Source organism: Ambystoma mexicanum, chromosome 1p (genome assembly GCF_040938575.1).
Source record: "Ambystoma mexicanum isolate Mex_15411 chromosome 1p, UKY_AmexF1_1, whole genome shotgun sequence".
In the NCBI taxonomy this organism is placed as follows: domain Eukaryota; kingdom Metazoa; phylum Chordata; class Amphibia; order Caudata; family Ambystomatidae; genus Ambystoma; species Ambystoma mexicanum.
The window spans coordinates 1,315,883,471-1,315,906,081 of NC_090921.1; positions in this window are offsets into that span (position 1 = coordinate 1,315,883,471).

Consider the following 22,611-nt stretch of genomic DNA (forward strand, 5'->3'; position numbering starts at 1 on the left):
AATTGTCTAAAACAGGGAGTTACAACAAACATCAACGGATTCTCTCAATCTTTTCACTCAGCAAGTTTCATCAAAAATCAAGTTATATAGTGTAACCTCATCATAACTGACATCATCCTACGTGGCAAACTACAAAAACCTACTTGGGAAAGTGATTGGTTAAATGGGAACATCTAGGTATACATTCAATACTTGTCTGGGAAAGTTATTGGGTCTCTAACATCAGGTGGGGCAACTAAGCTCATATGGGTCACTATGAAAGTCATCAAAAGGACGACGTCCCACTGGTTGCACAAACTATAGGGCTCTCTATTACGTGGCCATCTATAATTGGTTGGCACACTCGTATCCCACTGTACTTTTCCACGTACGCCAGCAGCATGCAGGCTGGCATCCATGTGCTGGTGGGCTGGCCTTGACCATAGCTTCCCACCAATTAGCATGTCATCTATCATCACCCTTGCAGTCTACCCATCAATTAAGGCTTTGAACGTAGCCTTTAAATTGGTCTTTTCTCTGGAGAATACGAGGGAGTATAGCATACGCTGTCTCCTGGAGTTGGCGTAGCACATCATGATTGTCTATTTTCATTCATCCACGTGACTGAAAACCATGTTTTTAGAGTGTTGCTGCATTTAAAATACTATTATTTGATGAACCTCTGACATTTTCAATGTTCTTGTGACCCTCCTCTGAACAGGAGTTTGTTCTTTTCACATGTTTGTAGCTACTGTCTGATCATTCAAGCCCAGAGCGGCCTTGACTTCTTGGTGCTGGTCCAGCCTCGCCTTTCTTTGATTCACCTTTGTAATTCAATTGCTTTTCAGCTGCAACACACTGGAAAAGGCTTTCTTTCTCTGGTCCAGCTCTGCTAAAGTACGTTGTGTAATCGTCCATAGTTCATGCGTTCCTATATATATATATATATATATATATATATTTGGTGCATGCCACAATCTATTCACTGCACAGCTAGCCTTAGGAATACTTTGTCAACTTGTGTTTCTTGCATCTGTACACATGTAAAATGACTTAATGTCTTCATCGTTTCTGTAGCATAAGCATCGTCACCTTGAGCCCGAAATGTTGCTTATCTTCGACACTTTCTTAATGCCTTTAGAATGGCTATGTTCTCTTGTCTCTGCATCTCTTCCGGTTGCATCAGCCTTGCTTCACTTGCCGTCACTAAAATTCTCTTTTGCTCAGTTTTCACACTTCTTCTGGGATTTTATTCAAATTGCCATCATATTGTTGTGTAGGCAGGTATGGTTTTCTCAATGGGTACCTCGCTTCCAAGATTCTCCTTGGTATTGGTATCTTCACTGGCGCTGTACGTATTTCACACTCTGGTTCCCAGCATATAGGCAACATGGGAGCGGTGCTTTAGGAGGGGGTACTTGGCTCCTTCTCTACACCTTCAAAGTACCGAAGGGGGCCAGCCCCCTTAGGCAGTATTGCTCCAAGTTATCTTGTACCTTTGCCTCACTTATTAGGCACCACGGCCTGAGGGGGCTGGCCTTTTCCTTGCTTTGAAACTAATCTGGGTCGGTCCTCATTACTGCATGGATGGGAGACCCGGGTCACCAGTGATTTTTCACCCCCAATGTCACCATAGCTGTAACAATATCTGTTTTTTATTATGTAGAAAAGATTGCAGGTTTTGAGAACTCCCAATGTTTTTAGTTAATGTCCTGTGCGATAAAATTATTTGCAGAGGATCACAAATTTTGGTCAAGCAGCATGCTACTAGGCCCTTGTTTTATGGCTGGTCTCCTGGTGATTGTTGTGATACATCACCCAACCCAATTAACAGCATTTAAGCAGCACGTAAAAGGGAAAAAAATGACCAGCTGCAAGAATAACATATGGCCAGGTACTTTTGCCCCCATAGCAAAAATCAAAAGCTGGCACCCATCAATATATGCCCAGTAAGTGAAAATATATCCTAAAGTGAAATATACAAATGTAGTTCAATAGACCTACTCCTTAGACGAAAGTGTGCAAGACAAAAAAGCATTGAACTTTTAAAAAAAGTTATGAACACCAGAAAAAAAAACCTGAAAGTATGTAACTTAGCAATCTGTTATGAAATATTCCCTGGAAAACTAAATCCCAATACAAAACTAGTACTAGTGGTCTTGTGAGTAAGCTTCTGAACTGGGAACATGACAACCTGAGTAAAATCCTTTTAGCCAAATACTTTAAAAAGCTTTCCAACCTAAAAAAAAAACAAGGGGTTGCGCCTGAAGAAATTTCACACTGTCCACCCACATATGTCCTTTACTTGTGCCCTGAAAGGAAGCCACAATTAGGGGGAAATAACTGCACCAGTGTCCAGGATTCCAAACTCTCTTGCCACATCGTGGGCAAATACTCATGACTTACTTGCCCTCTCATCATTTCCCCTCCTAAACCCCATGTCTGGCTTTCAGCAATGCTCTGCTTTATAAAGCTAACTTGAAAAGTACACATGCCATAGTGTCACTCAAATATATGAATCCTTGTAGAACTATGTTAGGCAAAAGGTGAACAATTATGGCATTATCCCCCTCCCGGCCTCCATCTTGACTGTGAGACTACAAATACCAGAATGCAATTCAGCAAAAGATAAAAAAAATGGTCTCTTAGTGCAAAACTTTCAAGGACTGAGAGTAGCACGGTTTAAGAGAAATTATATGGATGCCATGTGTTATGAGATATTTAAAACTTAGAAAACACACAGCATTTGGGACTGTGGACTGTCTTCCACCCATGAGTAACCAGAGCCGACCATGCTTAGTTTCAAAGTGAGGAAGGATCCAGCTCCCTTTAACCATGTTTCTCTAAGTTGTCCTGTAAGGTGAATTCATTTATTAGGCAACATAGCCTTAGGGGGCTGACCCCTTCCTCGCGTTGAAGCTAAGCACAGTTTGTCTCAATTACTGAGGGGATACGAAACCCACTGCTGTAAAATATATCTTTTTATTGACTCGGTGACTACAAATACCAGAATGCAATTCAGCAAAAGGCAGAACATTGTCTCTAAGTGCAAAACTTTCAAGGACTGACAGTAGCCTAGTTTAAAAATGAGGATTTAGGATGCCCATTCGGTCGCCCATCTATGCAGTAACTGGGATGGACCCTGCTTAGCTTCAAAGCGGGACTGACGCTGCTTAGTTTCAAAGCAAGGAAAGGGCTGGCCCATTTCTCTAAGTGGCCTTGTAATTGTGGCTAATTTATTGGCAACCTGGGCTGAGTAGGATGGCCCCTTCCTCACTTTGAAGATAAGCAATGTCTGTCCTGGTTACAGCATGGATGTGAGACCTGGATGTCAATCGTGTCACAAGCATGGCCATGGCCAGTGATGTTTCACCCCCTGTAACTGCAGGTACTGAATTAAACATACCCTTGGCTATCCATATTCCTTTAGTCCCAATTGTTGGTGAATCCACGAGATATAGCAATCTATTTTTGATATTTTGAAAAATACTGCACGGAATAACCCCAAACTATGCATATCGCTGCCTTATAATATTTATACACGGCACGGCCTCTGGTAGCGGTCGTGTAGTTATGGTTAAGTTGCTCATCTCATAGGAAGAGCACTTTTTGGGTGGCTTATAACTTCTCTCCCCCTGGACAAATCCTTACCAAACTTTGCAAAAAAAAAGTATATGGCCCACTCTGATTTTTTTCTGGCAAGCTTGGTGAGGTTTCGTGAAGGGGCGGCAAAGTTATAGGGGGGTCCCAATATTGTTATATTTTTATAGACGCAATGGAAAAAACGTTTTTTTCACACCTACAGCCCAAACCGCCAGATGGACGTTCAGCAAATTTGGGGCAGGAGTGGCGACTTGGTCCCGTGTAAACCTGTCCAGTAGTTTTCTTTAAAACAGGCAAAATGTAGGTCCCAAAAAATGTGTGATATCTGTTGCACTGACCCACTTTCCTGTTCGATCCACAGACCGGATTCCGATTGGTCTGTAGGGTGGCGTGATGTCCACCGACAATAAACGCACCCGCTGATTGGCTGGTGAAAAGCGTGATGTGCGTCATATTTCTCCCAAATACCCACCATGTGGTATCCGCATCTGTATCCGGTATCTGTGGATAGAGCGGTGGGTAACTGGGCTGGGAAACATGTTTTGGGCATTTGGTGTTGGGAAAAGGGGCTGGGAAGGGTAGGGGATTGAAAGATGGTTGATATGATGTGTTTGTTTAGGTGGAAGAAGACTGTGCGAGGTGCGGCAGTCCGTGAACACCGTAGTAGTCTGAGGACTGGGCCTTGGGTGGCAGCTTGTCTGGTGAGTGCAGGGAGGCTTCATTAGGGCAGGGGAGTGGAATGTAGATGCTATGAGGATGTTTGCATAAGTTACAAAATAGTCCATGCATCCAAGAATCTAAGCACTTTCACAACTACTGCAGTGTCATACGGCTATACAACCAAGAAGGTATCCACAACTATTGCAGTAGGTAGTGTTTGGTGGGCAGCTGGAGAAACATGTTTGGGCTTATTTGGTGAGTGCAAGAGGGCTTCTTAGAGTAGGGGAATGGAGTATGAATGAATTGGTGATATTCCCATTGGTGAAAAATAGGGTTGGCGGTCTACATATCTGCAGATGGTCTTTGAATTGGGAAGTTAAGAACACATTTGTGTCTGTGGGTTGTGGCCAGTGGCTAGATTCTTGGATGCATGACCGTATTATGCTGTGGTCGTTGTGGCCAGTCCCTAGACTCTTGGGTGCATGGCCAGGTGCCACAGGACATAGGCCATACACCCAAGAGTCTAGGGACTGGCCAAAACTGCCACACCATAATACGGCCATGTATCCAAGAATCTTTCCACTGGCCACAAGTATTGCAATAATATGTGTACAGAAATGGAATTTGGCAATTAGAAAGAAGCATTACAATAATCTGTGTGTAGTCATTACACATACTGTATTGATATTTATATTGATGTTGATATTTTATTTCTATCGCACTCGTACACAACTGTTTCATAGCGCGACAAGGCAAGGGAGGGGAACAAGGGAGAACAAAACAATGATCTTACTAAACCCAGTGACATTGAGAACATGCAAGTGCATGGGAGAGGGGGAGGGGAAAAGTGCATTGAAGCGGGGAGAAGTGGAAAGTGCGGAGCAAAGGAGAAACAGATAAATAATAATAAATAAATAAATAAATAATAAAGGCAATAGATAGTGGTAGTGCAGCCAGCAAGTGGCAAGTGCTGGGTTTAAGGTAGCAGGCAGTGCAGGTCTGATAAGTGCAGGAAGAAAAAGGGGGTTACTGTATGGGTACACATACAGACCCCAGTGCAAGGGGTGGCCCGGAAGGCAGTGCAGGAAGGTTGCAGGGTGAGCAGGTACTTGGGCCCGGAGGACAGAGGGTGGCCATGTGCACGCTACCAAGAGATAACAGATCAGCAGGGGAGAGGGGGAGCGAAGGCGGAAGCAAAGAGGAAGGTCTTGAAGAGGTCCCGTGACCAGAGATAGTTCTCCTAAAGTTTTAGAGTGGCAGGCAGGCTCTACCCCCAGCTAGTTTCTTTGAAAAATGACTGACCCTGAGGGAGTTAGAGGTAGAGGAGCAAAGAGCTCAAGAAGGGAGGTATGTGCGGAGGGATAGCTGAAGGTATTTTGGACGCAGGCCCCAGAAAGCCTTGTGGACAATACAGAAGGTTTAAAATCTAATCCTTGCATCCACTGGGAGCCAATGGAGATATTTCAGAGCTGGAGAGATATGATCACAGGGCTTGAAGCCAAGGACAAGTCTTGCAGTCCTGTTCTAGATTAGTTGCAGAGGGTAGAGTATAGAGACAGGTAGATTTAGAAAGAGGCTGTTACAATAGTCCAACCTAGAGCAAACCAGAGCTTGGGAGACAGAAAGCTTCTGGGGGAAGGAGAGGAAAGGCAGAATACCTCTGAGGAGGTGCAGTAGGAAGTTTGACTTTTTGGAGACATCAGAGATGTGGGGGGTTAAGGAAAGTGTGGAGTCAAAGATGACCCCGAGGTTCTTAGCCTCACATGTGGGGGTAGGAGGAGGGCCAAGGGAGGCCAGCCAGAGAGTCAGGGGAAAGGATGATGAAGGTGTGCCGATGAGGAGGATCTCCGTCTTGCTGACATTCAGACAAAGATCATTGGCGGCACACCAATCTTGAATGGCAGTTAGGCAATTAGAGATGAGAGAGGGAGAGGAGGTGGCTGAGGGCAGTCTGAAAATGAGTTCAGTGTCATCAGCGTAGCACTGGAAATTTGACCAGAAAATGGCAACGCAGTGGGTGAGAGTTACCAGGTATTGGTTGAAAAGCCTGGATGAGAGGCTAGACCCCGGGGGAACACCACAGTAGAGAGGAAGATAGATGATAGGAAGAACCCAAGTTGGACCTGAAAGGGTCGATCAGAGAGGATAGAGGTCAGCCAGGCCAGAGCCTGATCAGTGATACCCAGGTTATCACGGAGACGGTTGAGCAGGATGGTATGGTTGACCGTGTTGAAGGCAGAAGAGAGATCGAGTAGGATGAGGACAGGGAGAATGTAAGAGTCAAGGTTGGAGAGCAGATCTTCACAGATGTTCAAAAGAGCAGTTTCCATGCTTCTAACAGCTCAGAAGCCAGACGGGTGGTCATGGAGAAAGCCAACAGAATTGGAATGAAGGTAAATCTGAGAGATGCAAAAACAAGGGGGGGTTCAGGGAGTTTTTCTACTACTGGCCTATATCATGGGTTAGAGTCTCAACCAGAGTCTTTAGCTCACCATCCTTTCACATAAAAGAAATGTCCACTACATGTAAGTATTTGTCCTGCCCAAGGGCAATCCAGCACTGAAATGCCTGGCAATTCTCTTCTGAACAATTGTTCCAACAGCAACCCCAGACATGTGTTTCAGCATGGTTGGGCTTTGTCAGTGAGGTGGAGCTGTGCCTCTCTAAGAACAGTGAGCAAGGGTTCCACGTCTGGATTACCCTAGTAATTTAGGGTGGAAACCCAAAACTACTTAATATGCAAAGCAAGGGGGGTTCTGGGAGTTTTTCTACTACTGGCCTATATCCCGGGTTAGAGTCTCAACCAGAGTCTTTAGCTCACCATCCTTTCACATAAAAGAAATGTCCACTACATATCAGTCGTTTTCATGACCAAGGGCAGTCCAGCACTGAAATGCCTGGCAATTCTCTTCTGAACAAGAGTACCAACAGCAACCCCAGACACGTATTTCGTCCTGGTTGGGCCTCGTCAGGGAGGTGGAGCTGTGCCTCTCTAAGAACAGTGAGCAAGGGTTCCACTTCTGGATTACCCTAGTAACTTAGGGTAAAAACCCAAATCTACATAATATGCAAAAACAAGGGGGGGTTCTGTGAGTTTTTCTACTACCGGCCATATCCGGGTTAGAGTCTCAACCAGAGTCTTTAGCTCACAATTCTTTCACTTAAAAGTTGAGAGATGGCCAGCGTTTCCAGGAGTTTGCCCAGAAAGGGAGTGATGGAAATTGGGCGATAGTTATCCAGACAAGAAGGATCAGCTGTGGGTGTCTTGAGAAGAGGATGCACAAGGGAGTGCTTCAGAGGGGAGGGGAAGTATCCTGAGGCAAAGGAGTGGTTGGAAAAATCAGCAAGGACCGGAGTGAGGGGGTCAATGTGGTCCTTGATGGTTTTAGAGGAACAGGGATGAACCTATTTTGATGAGGCTTTCATAGATCAGACTTGTCTAGCGACCTCATCAGGGGAGAAAAGAGGAAAAGATGAGAAGGAGGGTGGGGGGTCGCTGAAGGAGGGTCAGCAAGCACAGACGGAGAGGGGTGAGCAGGGAGATGGGTGGAGAGGGTGGACCCGATTTCCTGTTTTTTTTAGATTAATTGAGAGAAAAAGGGCATTGCAAAGAGCCTGGGAGGCAACAGGTGGGGTAGAGACGGCAGCAGTGTTGACCAGCTCCTTGCAGATTTTAAAGAGTTCAGCTGAGTTATTAGATGCTGCAGAGACACAAGCTTGAATGTGGACTCTCTTCTTGGTGAGGACATTGGCTTTGGAGCAGGCGACAGGCCAGTTTGTCAGAGGATGAACAAGAAGCCCTCCATTTCCTCTCAGCTGCCCTACACTTACGTTTAAGTGTACTAGGTCGGAGTCATATGAGGAATTGCACTTGGCTTTGGACTTCAAACAGATCTTCATGACAAGGGCAAGACAATCAAGAGTATCAGAAATTGAAGAGTAGAGCAGAGACAGGGCTGTGTCAGGATGTGAGACAGACAGAGGTGGAGGGGGAGAGAAGGTGGCAGCGAAAGCCTCAACTGACACATGCTTCGTGGGCCGGATGTCTGAGAAGGTAGGTGGGAGTGTTGAGAGGAGAGGGGGGAATGTTCGCTCCAGGAGAGAGGAGTGATCAGAGGGATGGAGAGGGGGAGATCAGAGTAGATCAAGACATTGAGTGTGTGCCCTGCAGAGTGAGTCGGTCCAGAGGGGAGGGTGGACAGGGAGAGGGAGTCGCAGAGGTCACCAAAGACTACAGAGGAGGAACAAGGAGAGTCTAAATGGATATTGAGGTCACTGAGGAGAAGGAGGTGAGCGGTAGTGGCCAGGAGGGAGGAGGAGAGGTCTGCTCACTCAGAGAGAAAAGAGGCGATTTCACCAGGAGGCCGGTAGATGGTAGCCACAGTAAGAGAATGGGTAGGAGAGAGAGAGAGACGGACTGGAAAGATCTGGGTGCGGAGAGGATCATGTAACCATCAGTGAGGAGAGTGTCAAAGCTTGTGACAGAGCTGGCCGTGAACCATGTCTCGGTAAAACCAAGGACATCAAGATCTAGTTCTTCGAAGAGGCGGCAGATGTCAGAGGAGTGGTTGACAGCAGACCGAGAGTTGAGAGTGGCAATAAGAAGAACGTTGCCAGCCTTAAAGACCTTCCGGGGAGGGGTACAGATCAGAGGTACGCCCTGTGGAGGAGAAAGAGCCCTAGATGGAGCAGAGAAGGAGGAGAGAGAGGGCAAGCTAAACAAGGGCCTACAGTATAGGCAGTGTATACTTTTTTGAACACAGTTGTACATGGTAATGCAGGAGAAATCCTTGCTTCTTTCTCTGTGAAAGAAACAGCATAATATGTTAGGTAAGGTACTTCACAATGTCACATTGCACACAATCTCACATATTCATGCACTTTGTAGACCCTGCGAGTACTATGCTTCAAACAACATTACTGTGAGTTTTGCACAGTTGCTTTGTTTGGTTGCATAACATTGGGTCTGTGGGAAATAAAATCAATGTTGTATTAAAAAAAAAACTACTAAATGTATTTGACATTATGTGTCACACTATCTTTGTTTGAAGTGTACAGGCTTACAGGAATGTTTAAGGGGCACAAATATGTGCATTTGCTGTTACACGCACTGTTGCAGTAGGAGGAATTGAAATGGTGTATGTGTTTTGCTTTTCACAACAAATATTGCAGTATTATGGGTACAGTTAGATACCAGTTGGCATATTCTAACTGATGCTACTTTTATAGTTGTGTAGGGTATGTTTTGAAGCACTTCCATCCTGATGCTGGATTCCAACTATTTCACTATTGGAAAGTAACATTGCAGTGGTATGGGTGCAGTTAGGGAGCAGTTGGCGTATTCTAACAGTTGATAGATTTACAGGTTAGTGACTACAGGTTGTAGACCCTCATAATCAGTGCATTTTAAGTACTATGGGTGAAACAATGTTAGTGCGTGTTTTGCACAGTTGTTATTTCTTTCTAATCATTGAGTCATTGGGGAAAAACTGTATAGCTTTATCAAAAATGTGCAACATGCACATCTGTTGCCTTATTGAAACGGTTTTAATTTCACAAACAGCATTGTAGCGCTATGGATGTATTCACATACCAGTCAGTGTATGCTAAGTTTTTATACTTTTACAGTTCAGAAGGGTATTTTTCTTTAGCACTTACATACCTGTTGGTATCTATTGTGCATAAATGTACGCTCATTTTACATGACAGTGAGTACATTTAGGTGTAAGGAATATTAGATAGGCATTCATTAGATTTGCTGGTAATCTCTGTTTCAGAGTAATGGAAGTGGCATTGCATTCAAACCAACCACATTTTCTTTTTAATGTATGCAGTATAGTGGTTGTGGCACCTGTGTGGTAGATTATGCCTACTGGTGTGAAGGATTTCTTGCCAAGCGATACGTGCCCGTGCGTGAAGGTGGTAAGCTTGCAGTTGTTTTTGGTATCATCTGCGTTGTATCTTAAAGACATAACTATTACATATTGACTATGCGAGTTTATGTGTAAGGTGGAATGATTGTCTGAATTAGAAACAGTACATAATATGCCATGATTTGCATTATGCACCATCTGCTGAAATGGAATGAATGCACAATTAGGTATAGATACATACAAAAATCGTTCATTAAGGACTTGCTCTTGCGCAACATGATTGCAGAGAGTGCATGCATGTTTCCATGTATATGAAATCTGCAAGATTTCATTTATGTATAACTTTTGCTTTCTAGCATTTGCAGTAAGTACATTAGACATTCTTGTGGATCCTCCTGTGTGTTTATGGCAAATCTTACTATTTCTGCACAGTAGTCCAATTCTTGCCTTATTCCCGAGACACTGAAAGTGTTGTCATAATTGCTTGTTGCATTTCTATGAAGGAGGAGCATTTACAAACACAACTGTTCTGCGCCGTTCAAGTAAATATTTTGGACAATTGGTGGCAATTGGAACAGAACTATATTTGCATAGCAATTCACACCAGTAGTGTTGAAACATATAAATGGACCAGACAGTTCTGTGTCTGTGTCATTTGCTGGACCTCCACTTGTTGTTTTAGAAGACATATTTATCTTTGTTCTGTTGGATGTGCACTTGCGTTTGTACTGCATAGTTTGGGGTTATGCTAACTGATGGAGGAGCAACTGCTTTCACTTTCTTTGGTGGTACTGTTGGGAGATCTCTCATTAGTTCTGTTTGCATTACTTTTCTTTTAACACGTTTTCCTTTTTGAGGAACCGGGTACATATCGAGATGGGGTGTGTAGAGTGTACGTAGCATATATTATTCTATGATGCAAGGAATGGCAGACTTGACTTTGTTGGTCTCAAAATGGACTAGAAATAATCCTTCGAGTGTACGTAGATGTGACAGTGCTACGTGACTCATACCTTCCTTAAAGACTGTGCTGGCAATGTGAATCAATGCCTATCACTACTCACAAATCGCAAGGTCTAACAATAGTTAGACCTTTCGATGTGTGAATAGTGACTGCATATGCAAGAGACAGAGAGAATTGTTCTCTCGCATACATAAATGTCTTTGAAAAGAAGGAACTGTGCTCTAAAGCGTCCTATGTTTTTAACTTCTTAAAGTTTGTCAAAGTGGATGTTGATAAACTGAATGTTGTTATCACGTGGATATGTCTGGAAGCAAACAACTGTTCCAAGTGCTCCGTTAACTAAACCTTGTTCAATGTCAAGGTTACGTTTTAGAATTACTCTACAGTTTAAACACAGTGTTAACATTTTCTTCAAATAAGCTGTGTTGGTGAAACAGTTTTCTAAGCTATTCAGTTTTGCTATTGCTTGTTGAAACATGCTGTGCACTTCCAGTTTGTCTGTGGAGTTAATTTGCACCATTGGTTGCATTTCTTTTTTAACATTGTCTCATTGAATTGAGTACAGCGTGCTAGGGTTGGCATTTAGGACATACATTCCACATTTGTGTGTGCTATTTGGTCCATTACTTCACGAGCAGATGTGTCATGGCCATATAGCTGATGGATGAGTCTATTATTTATGATAGATTTTGCATCCTTAAAAAGAAGACCTACCTGAATGCTTTTCAAAATGTTAGCATAGGTGAGGTCTGCAGACTGATGCATGTTTTGAGTTAGTTCTCTGTATTGGAAATGTTGCCAGAGATTTACATTTCCTATGCTGCCAAGAATGTTACAGTGTGTTTGTGTCCTAAGGTTTTAAAAATAGGTTCACCTTTCACTGGTGTTCATTGTAGGAGATTTATGAAAACAATAACATGTTTTCCTCCAAACAGTTATTCATAGTCTATTTTAAAGACTTATTGCATTCTTAGGTGAATCAAAGCCAAAATTAGGTTGGTGACCATGCTCACCTCATCTATTAGGAGCATTTTCATTTGTTTCAGAAGTCTGCATAGCCCCATAGCAGCTTCTGTTAAAAGTTTGTAGTACTCTAATTTGTATTGGTGTTCTACTGGAAGGAACAACAGTTGGTGTAAAGTAACACCTCCTACGCTGTAGGCAGCTAAACCTATGGGGGCTGATACAACAGCTGAAAGCTTGTTGTTTGTTAATTCTTGGAGGAATTTGCTGATGATTTGTATTGAGAATGTTTTGCCTGAACCAGCTTCTCCTCTTACATAGAGGAGTACAGGTTTATAATTTTGACAGCTACAAGTTTTACTTTCATGCTGTAAACCATGCTCAATTTCTTTAGTTGCTTCTAGAAAAATGCTATCTTGCTCATCATTGAGTTGTGATTTCAGCAGAGCAAAGTTTTCTTCTGATTCCTCATATTGACACATGGTGATTTCTACTTCAGTCATTGCTAATTCTCCTTCATTTACTATGAGTGGCTCCCCAAGTGGTTCTTGGTTTCTTGTAACAGAAGATTGACTGCCTTCACGAGTGTCTTCATTTAGTTGTGCTTGAACTTCTTCCTCTGGTTGGTGTTCATTGTCCAACATGTTTTTGTACTGCTTAAACTTGATTATTGTTATACTGCTTTCATTTGCACTGAAAGCATCTTCAAAGGAGTCATGGGTGCCTAGTAAATCAGCTTCTTTTCTCCATGGTTTAAAATGTTGGAGTAGGGGCATGTAGTAAAGTTCTCTATATTGAGGATATTTAAATGATAGCTTTACATGATTAATTAGGCTGGGTTTGGTCAGTTTAACGAGGCTTCCTTCACAAGTTATCACTATGTTTTTACCTTTTTTTTCATCTGGTTTAATATTATTCTTGGACGAGAAATGTTGGGCTATGTCGTATAGGCATAGGTTTTCCAAAGCACTACTTCTGTTTGGGTAGTATGTGCCAAATGTGTGTGCAATTAATTGTTTTTTTTTATGTCCTGGCTGTTGGGATCGTTTTTGGCTATTGTTTCTATGTCTTGGTAAGATTTGAGCACTCTTTTTCTGGATGCAGCAGGACCAAGGCTTTTCCTTTTGCTGAAACTGGTCATGGGAAAAACAAAGAGGCATTTGGTGTAGCATTTACCTTTGTTTTTATATTTGCGGTTACAATATTTGCAACAATTAAGCCTTTGGAAGTGTAAAATTTGTGTATGTAGCTCACTATGTGTGATTTCTGGAGGGATGTCACAGTTTACATATTTGTGAATGAACTGTAAAACAGTGGCATCATGATGCTGACCAAATTTAGGAGCATCTTGTATTCACAAAAGAATCTGCATGTGTGGTGCTCCTCTGTATTGATTTTCTTTTCTCCAAAACAAGTGTTGCACTTCTCTGAGCGGAGAAATTGTTTTATTGCAGATGAAGTGAAGCATGGCAATAAAGCGGTGGTGAAAGTATCTTGATACATTTACAGGGTCAAGAGAGCAGAATTCTCCTGGAGTTTTTATGTCTATCCCTTCTTTGTTTTGGTTTGCTATGCGTAGGATGTCGTGCAAGTCCTCCCATGCAACTCAAAGTGAAAAACCATGTGGGTGGGTCATGGTTTTGTATCCTTTTGTACCACACATGTTTGCCAAGAGATGTGTGATGCCTGACTGCAAAACATCATCTCTGTATTTTATCTTTTAAAGTAGTTGGCTAGCAGACATGTTTAAAAAATTGGAACCTGTTTTCAATGTGTGTGCAACTCTGTAACATAGATTTGCTAGTTGACTTTCAAACAGGAGGTGGAATATGTATTCAATGTTTTGTCTGAATCTGGGATATTCAGAATACATTCATAATGAGTGGCATCCTGATGCTGTTCTTTGTGTCCATCTTTCCTCATACCTTCCCCCTTTTCCAGTAGAGGAAAGGCTTGTGCTTCTATGCCTTTTTTTCCATATACTGATTGGCGATCCTTTGGCTTGCCGCATTTGATATGTTTCTAGAGCATCGTTATGGTGTCTTTAGAGTGCAGTGGGTGAATTGTATACTGGTCTAAAATAGTGGATGCCGTAATAGGATCTACATGTTTAGATTGGCCAGTTGCTGAGGAATCCTGAATAATTTTGGTGGTTTCCCTTTGGTTTTGATCAATGATTATGTGTGTGTAGTACACATTGTTCTCTTTAAGATACTGTAGGGCATCTCTAACTTTGTTTAAGTCTACTAGTTGTTGGCAAATTATTTTGTCTTTCGTTGTTACAACATTCACTAGGATAATGAAAGATTGATCTATTGGCCATTGCACTCCAAGAGTGTCTACATTTTCTTAAAAATCTAATGGCAAATAAACTACTTTGCCACAAATGCCTTTGAGTAATTCAGAAGGAGGCAGATTGGCTGTTTTGGGTTGAAGGCATGGTATAGCTTTAAATTGGTGTACTATTTGGATTATAATGCTAACATACAAATTGAGCTAAGATGAAAAAACTCCAGGACTCAGCGCCAGTGTAGAGTTGGATTGTTTAATGGCACAATCTGTTTGTACAATCTAATGTGCAAGCCCTCTACTCGATTGCGTGTTTCGGCTCCCACGAGCCTTTATCAAATCAGGGCTATTATTATTCAAACCAAAACATTTTTTGTTCATAAAACACACAATATAAAAGGCAAATGCATGATTCAATTGCACACATTGTATATACATTGATTTGTCACAAAACATATAGCACATTGTTATTCGACAGAGAAACAGGGGTTGGTGAAAGGGAGGATTGAGTGGGTTGAGAATATTCAAAAACAAAGTCATAATATCAACCATAGTCACATGGTGTTCAATTAATAATCAAAAGAAAAACAAAATACAATTGTTTCAAAAAACGAGAAAAAGGGGAAACGGAAAAAACAAAAAGAAAAAGAAAAAGAAAAGCCCATTAGTTCCGGTTACTATAAAGATGAATCACTGAGTATAATGCTGTATTTCAAATAAGGTACATGCCTGGGGCTTACCCAGTAGCAAAATGGTCCATAGGAACATTGTCTGAAACAATTATAGGGACATATCACAAGGTCGAAATTCTGTAAACACAAAAATTAAAAATGACCTGTATTAGTGGGATTGTGAGAAGGCCATTATAGGTTCTTACATAGCAACATCTAGTTGCGCTTTCACAAATTTTCCAACCTGCATTGCGCCTTTCTTTCACAACAAGAACCGACCTCGCGATTGTATGACTAACAAAGTATAAAGTTACATTTCATGGTATACTCATATCCTTTACCAAAAAAATATAGACCTCACCTTCACAGGTGTTAAAAATGTAAAATCACACTATGCCATTATATCTAATTCATGCACAAACATATATTGAAGATGAGTCTCGCCTTCGCAAGTATTTAATTACGATACGAACGCGTGCCGCTTAGTCGCACTGCATTCTCACGAAGAAACCGTGCTCATTATAAAGCACTCCTCGCATACGCGAGTGTTTTAGGGTAAGAAAAAACTCACTGTTCTGCTCTGTAGTCTCTCGCGTCGGCTGCTCGAATGTTAGATGCAGCCGGCGCCATCTTGAAAGGTCTAAATAGTATTCATCGTTGTCACGGCAACGTTAGCACCCGTTACTGCGGCAACCTGGCTCAGTGCCTTGCAAAGATCCAAATTAAAGGGGAAGTTACCCTTTTTTAAAACGCTTGGACAGCAAAGAAATGCCTTTATACAAATTCATTCAATGCCTTTCAGCTCGAAAAATTGGGAAAATGCATTACTACTTTTGTTAAGTACATATATTGCTAAAATGAAATCCTAAGATATCAATATAGAGAGAAAAAGAATTATTTACATTATACCTAAAGAGCGGAAACCATGTATAAGACAAGAAACCATCCCTAAAAACCACTGGAATGATTGAAGACACATTATTTGTAAATACATGTAACAGAAAACCCCTTGGCCTTCTATATCCCAAAATACATTGGCCAAAAATACTGGACATGATTCCAAACAGTAAAAAAACACACTAAAACACAGAGTAACCAGAATTCTATATGAATGAGGCCATCTCATTGTCATTATTCAAACCTGTTTGAATTGGGCGCACACACCACATTTCCTGAAACCAATTGAATTGTTAGACAGCCAGGTTGTGCGATTAATTTGCTCGATCTCCGGCAACAAAGATGGACTGAGCATTGTTTTGAGAGTTCCTGCTCTCTTGAAGATCATTCGTGGTTTCTCATCTATCAATTTGCTAATGTAGTCATCTAGTTTCAGCAGATACCAGTGTTTCCCTAGTATTCGCCGAATCTGCTAGTGGTCTTTACAATACTGTGTAATGAAACTAGGTCACCATTTTTCATCGGTAACCTTACCCATTTTAGGTTGAAGAGTATCTTGTTGGTGCATGTCCTTTGTTCTCTTATAAGCCAATTTAATACATTTGTCAGAGTAACCTCTATTCTTGAAACAATGCCTTAAGAGTAAGCATTCTTTTTCAAAATCCATGTTCCGTTGACAATTCCATCTACAAATTAAGCTGTTGGTGAGGTCGTCGAAGAGGGAATATTACCAAGTTATTAGAGATAGCCTGTGAAAGCATTTGGTTATTATAAAGATTTATATTGCTGTATGTGCAAAGTATTGAGGGGTTATTCATTTTGTATTTGTTTTCTGCAATAAGATAGAGAGCTAATTGGAAAGATTGGGATTCCTCATTGTCTTCTATTTTGTACGGTATATCTAACGTTTTGGTGCTGTTTCTATAAAACGTTCTGTAACAGACACATACTTGGTTTGGTACTTCAGCAGATGTGCTTTTAAACATTGCTTTTTCTTTTTTGTACATGTTTATTAGAAGGTTGGCATTTGTAAGATGTTTGCTACTCTTCTCTAAAGTTACTGGAATTTCTAAGTGATCTTGACTTTCAAAATATTTGCTTTGGATGGGGTCTATTTCTTCAAGGAGTTCATTGGCTGTGCCATGTGGGAGAATGTTATTAAAATGTTTCAGTTCTAAAGCAGGATTTTTTGCATAGTACAGTCTCTGGACAAGATTCTGTATAGTGGAATGGTGTGTCGCTATCATTTTGATGTTGTGGAAGTTGCTTTTGTAAGCAGGTCATGAAATGCAGGCTAATGTATGTCCTCACAGTCCAGTGTAGTTGCACAATGGACAGGAGTCCATGGTTTTCAAAGTTTTTATTCTGATTTTCTCTTTTACTTTCACATAGTGATTGAGGAATTGGCGTAAAGATTTGAAGGATTGTTTCCGTATGTTACACACTGAGGTGCAGCCCCATTTGTAGATGAGATGGAGTCGTTCAGTGGAATGGAGAGTTGATTGCAAGTTTGTTGGGGACATTTTTTCAATGAGGGTTTTTTTGCTATAATGTTGTTGTCTACCATTTCATACCTTCGGCCGCTGCTATGTATGCCAATTGTTTTTTTTTTGCTCTTGTTTGTATGCCTCTTCATTGAAATATGGTTCAGTGCTGGTTGTGTAAATCCACTCACCTGCACAGGAGCTTGCAAAGGTATCTATGTTGACATTGTGCATGTTACGAAGTACTTTTTGTAGTTTACTGATTAATTTTGTTAGTGGTTCCATTCTGCTTAAAATTAATATGAATGTTTCCTTTTTGAGGAGCAATGCACTGTCAATGAGAGCTTCCAGGATTAGTCTTCTGTAATCATTTTTAAGGGTTGAGCGTGATTTCACTGCTGTTTTCATAAGATCTGAAGTACTCTACGGTGGTACATTTTTTGTAAAATGAATGTTTTGGGATGCTTAACCGTGGCTATGTTAACATTGGTAGATGAAGTGCTAGCGCTATTGGTAGTTTTATTTTTCTTGATACATTTCTTTTTATTTTTACTTTTTGGAAGAGGTGCCATACTTTTTCTCCCGCTAGCTTGTTTCGTTTTGTTCAGTGGTTGTATTAGCTGTTTTGTTTGAACAATATCTGCTCTATTCTTTCGTTGCTTTTTATGGAGTTGCTTTTTGGTAGGCATTGTCTTCTGTCTGTTGGAGAAAAATGCAAAGTGTGGGTTTGAAAGTTGTGCAATGTATTTGCATGCACTGTGCATTAATGTCTGAATATCAGGGCAGGCATACACAGAGGGGTGTGTGATTATGCAATGGGCTGTTAGTTCTGGTTGGGAAGGTTGTAATAGTAGCTGTTTGTGTTGATGTGTGAAGGGATTGCTTCAGTGTGTATGACAGTGTACTGTGCATGAATAAATAAGGACATTAAAATGTTTTCATGATACTAGCGGGTTTTACGATACTGGTGTTCAGATGAGAATATAAATAGTGTACTTGCTGAGGTGCAACAAGTAAGAGTGAAGCAAATGCTGTTGTATTGGATTGAATTTTGCAGGCTACTATACTGCTATACTGCACTGTATGAGTAACAGAAAGAATACTGCTACACTACTGCACTTACTTTGTTAAATGTGAAGAGTAGTTTTCTTTCAGGTTTTATATTCTAGTAGAGACGTTTCTGTCTTTCAGGAATCTGTTCTTCACTATAATTGTGAAATAATAAAATTAGTGGGTATGTGCGCTAATGGCAAATTAATTGTACTAGAAGAACACAATATTTTACACTGTTGGATGATTTGTTGGGAAGAAGAGTTAGTAACATTGCACCTGATTACAAGTATGGTTGTAACACTGTTGGTGCAGACATGTTGCCAACAGATTCCTAATACTTGTTTGGCAGCAAACTTCCCAGTGTCACTAGGATATTACAGGCCATGTTGGCCTGGAAAGTCAGGTGTTGGAAAAATGTTAGTCTCTATGTGTGTGCAATGGTATAGCTCTGTATGGTAATGGGGACATGGGAGCACCAGCATCGTTGGTATTGGGGCAGGTGGTTCTGTGATTAGTATGCCCCATTGGGCTGCAGTTTTCAAAGTGTGAGAGTTGTTGTTGTACTTTTTGCATTGAATATAGAGTAGTCCAAGTCCTAGTAGCCTGAGAAAAATGGAGAAGCCAAGAAAGATGTACAGATTAGAAAAGAGAATGTTAATGTGTGCAATTTTATTAACTTTTCCATGCATGGATGCTTGCTACATGTGTGCTATTGCAGTATTTCTGAGAAATCCTTTCCTGTTCCTTTGATCTATTTATTAAACATTACATACAGCACTGTTGTACATGTACACATGCATTTATTTGGTTTCTTCAAATGGTGATGAAATGAGTAGTTGTAAACGCAGTGCATTTTGTTAGTTTTGCAATCCATGTACATGGCATGCTTTGGTAACATACATGCACTTTTCGTTTTCTGTGTGTATTGTGGGAGTTTTACTGCAGGTGTGTTAGTGGGAGAAGTAGTTTTAAAAGAGACAGAATGAAAGAATAAAAAAAGAGTTTGGACATTAGAATGGGTGATATGGGCAAGCATGCATGGTGTGGTAATATATTGAAAGTGGGCATTAAAAGAAAACGTTCAAAACACACAGAATTGTAAGTAACTGCCACGTGATGACAAATGCGAGTTTTATTATTGAGTAGGTTATGCAGGGTAAGTGGCAGGAACCCTGTTCACATGCATTTGTAAAAGAATTAGAAATGTAGTTTACAAAATATATGCATACCTGCAGTTTGTATTGATGGATGCATATGTGGATGAATCTGGAAGTAGAAATCTTTGAGAGTTTTACAGTAGTTTCTGATGCAGGTGATTTGAAACAACAGGAGACCTGTACTCTGAGTGTTGAACAGTACTTATGAAGTGTTGAACTGAGATGACAAATTTAGAGGTAGATTTCTTGAAAGTGATTGATGGATGGATGTGTGACTGCTTAACAGTAGCCAATGAGGGAGTGCTGCAAAGAGTGAAGTGGAAAGGAAAGAAGGTCTGCCCTGTGTTGCGGGGTCCATGGACACCATGGTAGTCTGCGGACAGGGCGTGCCACATCTGGGACTTCTTAGCATGCCTGGCATGGAAGTGGGACTGTGGGGATTCGTCAATCTGGTGTTAAGGTTGTGCTTTATAGGAAGAGGAGGGTAATACTTTTTTCATGACTGTGTTTAGTGAAGATGGGTGGTGTTGGAGAGATGGAGAGCATTAGTGTGTGGATGGTGGGAGATTTGAGGGACGAGAGGCTTTGTGGTGCGGTGTGCCTGGCCGCAATTTTCAAGGAGTGATTGCACTTTCAGTGCTCCTGATGTTCTAGTGGTGCACTCTGGAGGAGTGCATTTGGATTATTTCAGTGCTTCAAGTTGGCTCAGTGCACTGAAGGACTTGGTGAAGGATCTGATGCTGATTTTTCCCAGTGCAAAGGTGATTTTCTCACACATACCACCTACAGCAGTATGGAAGAACCCCAATGTTTTCTGTCCTCAACAATTTGCAGGAAGGTGTCTTATAACCATAGGCATGTCTTCATTTGGGATGTTCTCATTTCACAATGAGAACTTTAATTATCTGAGTGTGGTTTTTTCAATGCAGATCGCATTTCTTTGTCCAACACTGCAAATTTTCCTTTACAATGTAAGGGATGCTTTGAAGGGGTTCATGTAAGCCTGTAAGGAAGAAAAGAGAAAAGGCTAAAGAAAAACACAAAAAAAGGTTTTTGTTTACAAGCACCTTAAAAAAGGTTCTTTTCAGAGCCACTACTAAAGAGGTAATCTTTTATCCTGGGTTACATTTCTGTCCCCACCCATTGTATTGGACAATATGTCCGCAGACACTGCCGTAGCCCGTGGATCGCGCGTGCCACATCCGGGGCTTTTGAGGATGCCAGACATGGAAATGGGACTGTCGAGGTCAGAGGATTGGCATATAAGGTTTCTTGGGTGTGGTATGCAAGGAGAGACTGTGGCAGAGGATCTGTTTGCTGAGAGAAGTTCAGATGGCTATGGCTGTGTCCTTCAGGAGGCTGAGTGTGTGGATTTTGGGGGACTCATGGATACATTTGTGGCAGGTCTATGCAGAACACTGTGGAGTGGCTGCACATCTTGCATTTGAATATGTTGATGTCCAGTGGTATGGAGTGCGCAGCATGAAGTGAGTGGACTTGCTTCCACTATGTGCCACTTTGGTGACGTGCCATCATCCGGCCATTATTATTGTTTATTGTCGAGGGAACAGTGTAGGCCATTATACTGGACTTTTACTGCATTTTGTGATAAAGTAGGCACTTGGAAAAGTCATGGACATGTTTCAAAACTCCAAAGAAATTCTTTCTCGCTTTGCCCAGATACAGATATGGCTGCGCTCCAGTTCATTTTGTCCCCAAATAGAGAAATTGAGGCGCAATGTCAACAAGGCTGTTTGCACATTTTTGAGAGATGTTGGCATGTCGTCCTTGAACAATTAATACATTACATTTTGTAGCACCAATATTTTTTGCAGAGATGGAGTCCATCTTACTGATGCTGGCAATCAGCTTTGTTTGAAAAATATCCAAAATGCTTTGCAGCCCTTTTCGCAACAATTGCAAGCTTTTTTGCAGTAGGTGTTGCCCACTTCAAACCTTCCAAAAACAAATAAAACTATAAAAAAGGATATTTTCAGAGCCACCACTTTTTCCCGCAAAAGAGTGCAATGGTTTAGATGCTGCTACAACCCACATATTTTAGATGTCCGTGCACTACTGCACTGTCTGCGGACTTTGCAGGCTGCGCAGGGGCCTTCACCTTATTTTATACTGTTATTTTTAAACTGTGAAAGGTGGCTCTGAAAAGAGCCGTTTTTATTTGTATTTTTGTGTTGTGTGATTTTTAGAGGTTTTTTAAACAAGACACACATGGGAGGGAAAGGAAGGGAGAGTAGGGAAGGGGCACCAAGCACAGGGACGAAGGCGCAGGTGTAGAGAGGAAGATGTTGGGTGGGCCTCATGGAGGTAGTGGGCAGTGTTTTTCGTGCTCCCGGACCGTAGCCTCGAAAGCACTTTGAAATTGCTCCCCCTGCAGAGTACTGCATCACAGTACATACATAGTACAGTGACCCTCGAAGGTCAAGGGTCCACTGCGTTATGTATGGCCTGCGAGACAAGTTCAGGGATCCGCTGCCCCACAGGAGTGTCTCTTGTGGTGGCAGGAGCAGGTGTTGAGGGTGCGACAGAGGAGCTCAACCTACTACCACCTTCTAAAGGGACGACCCCTCAAATTGCTGTCTTGTGGTCCGACCACAGGTGTAGCTGCATGGAAGTGGTCCCGTAGCTGTACAGCCCAGGTGTTCAGCGACTGAGTACCATATTGCACTTTTGTATTGTCTGAGGGTCCAAGCAGTGTCCGAGGATAAGGGCCGACGCTCAGCGTGGGTGCGGTCACATGGTGACGTCGCAAAGGTTTGTGGATGGGACGGCTGTCCCTAGGACACCTATTGCATGGGATTTGATGTGCGCATGTACCCTGGTGTCCGCAGGACAGGGTTGGGCTCCCTGAACTAATTAAAAGTGCGACACCCATGGAGTGGACAATTCTGAACTGGCACAGTGTTCGTAGGACACAGGGGATGTGATTCACATGTGCACAGGAGTCTGTAGTAAGGGGTTGGGCTCCCCGAACTACTTAAAAGTGTGTCACAACTTTGC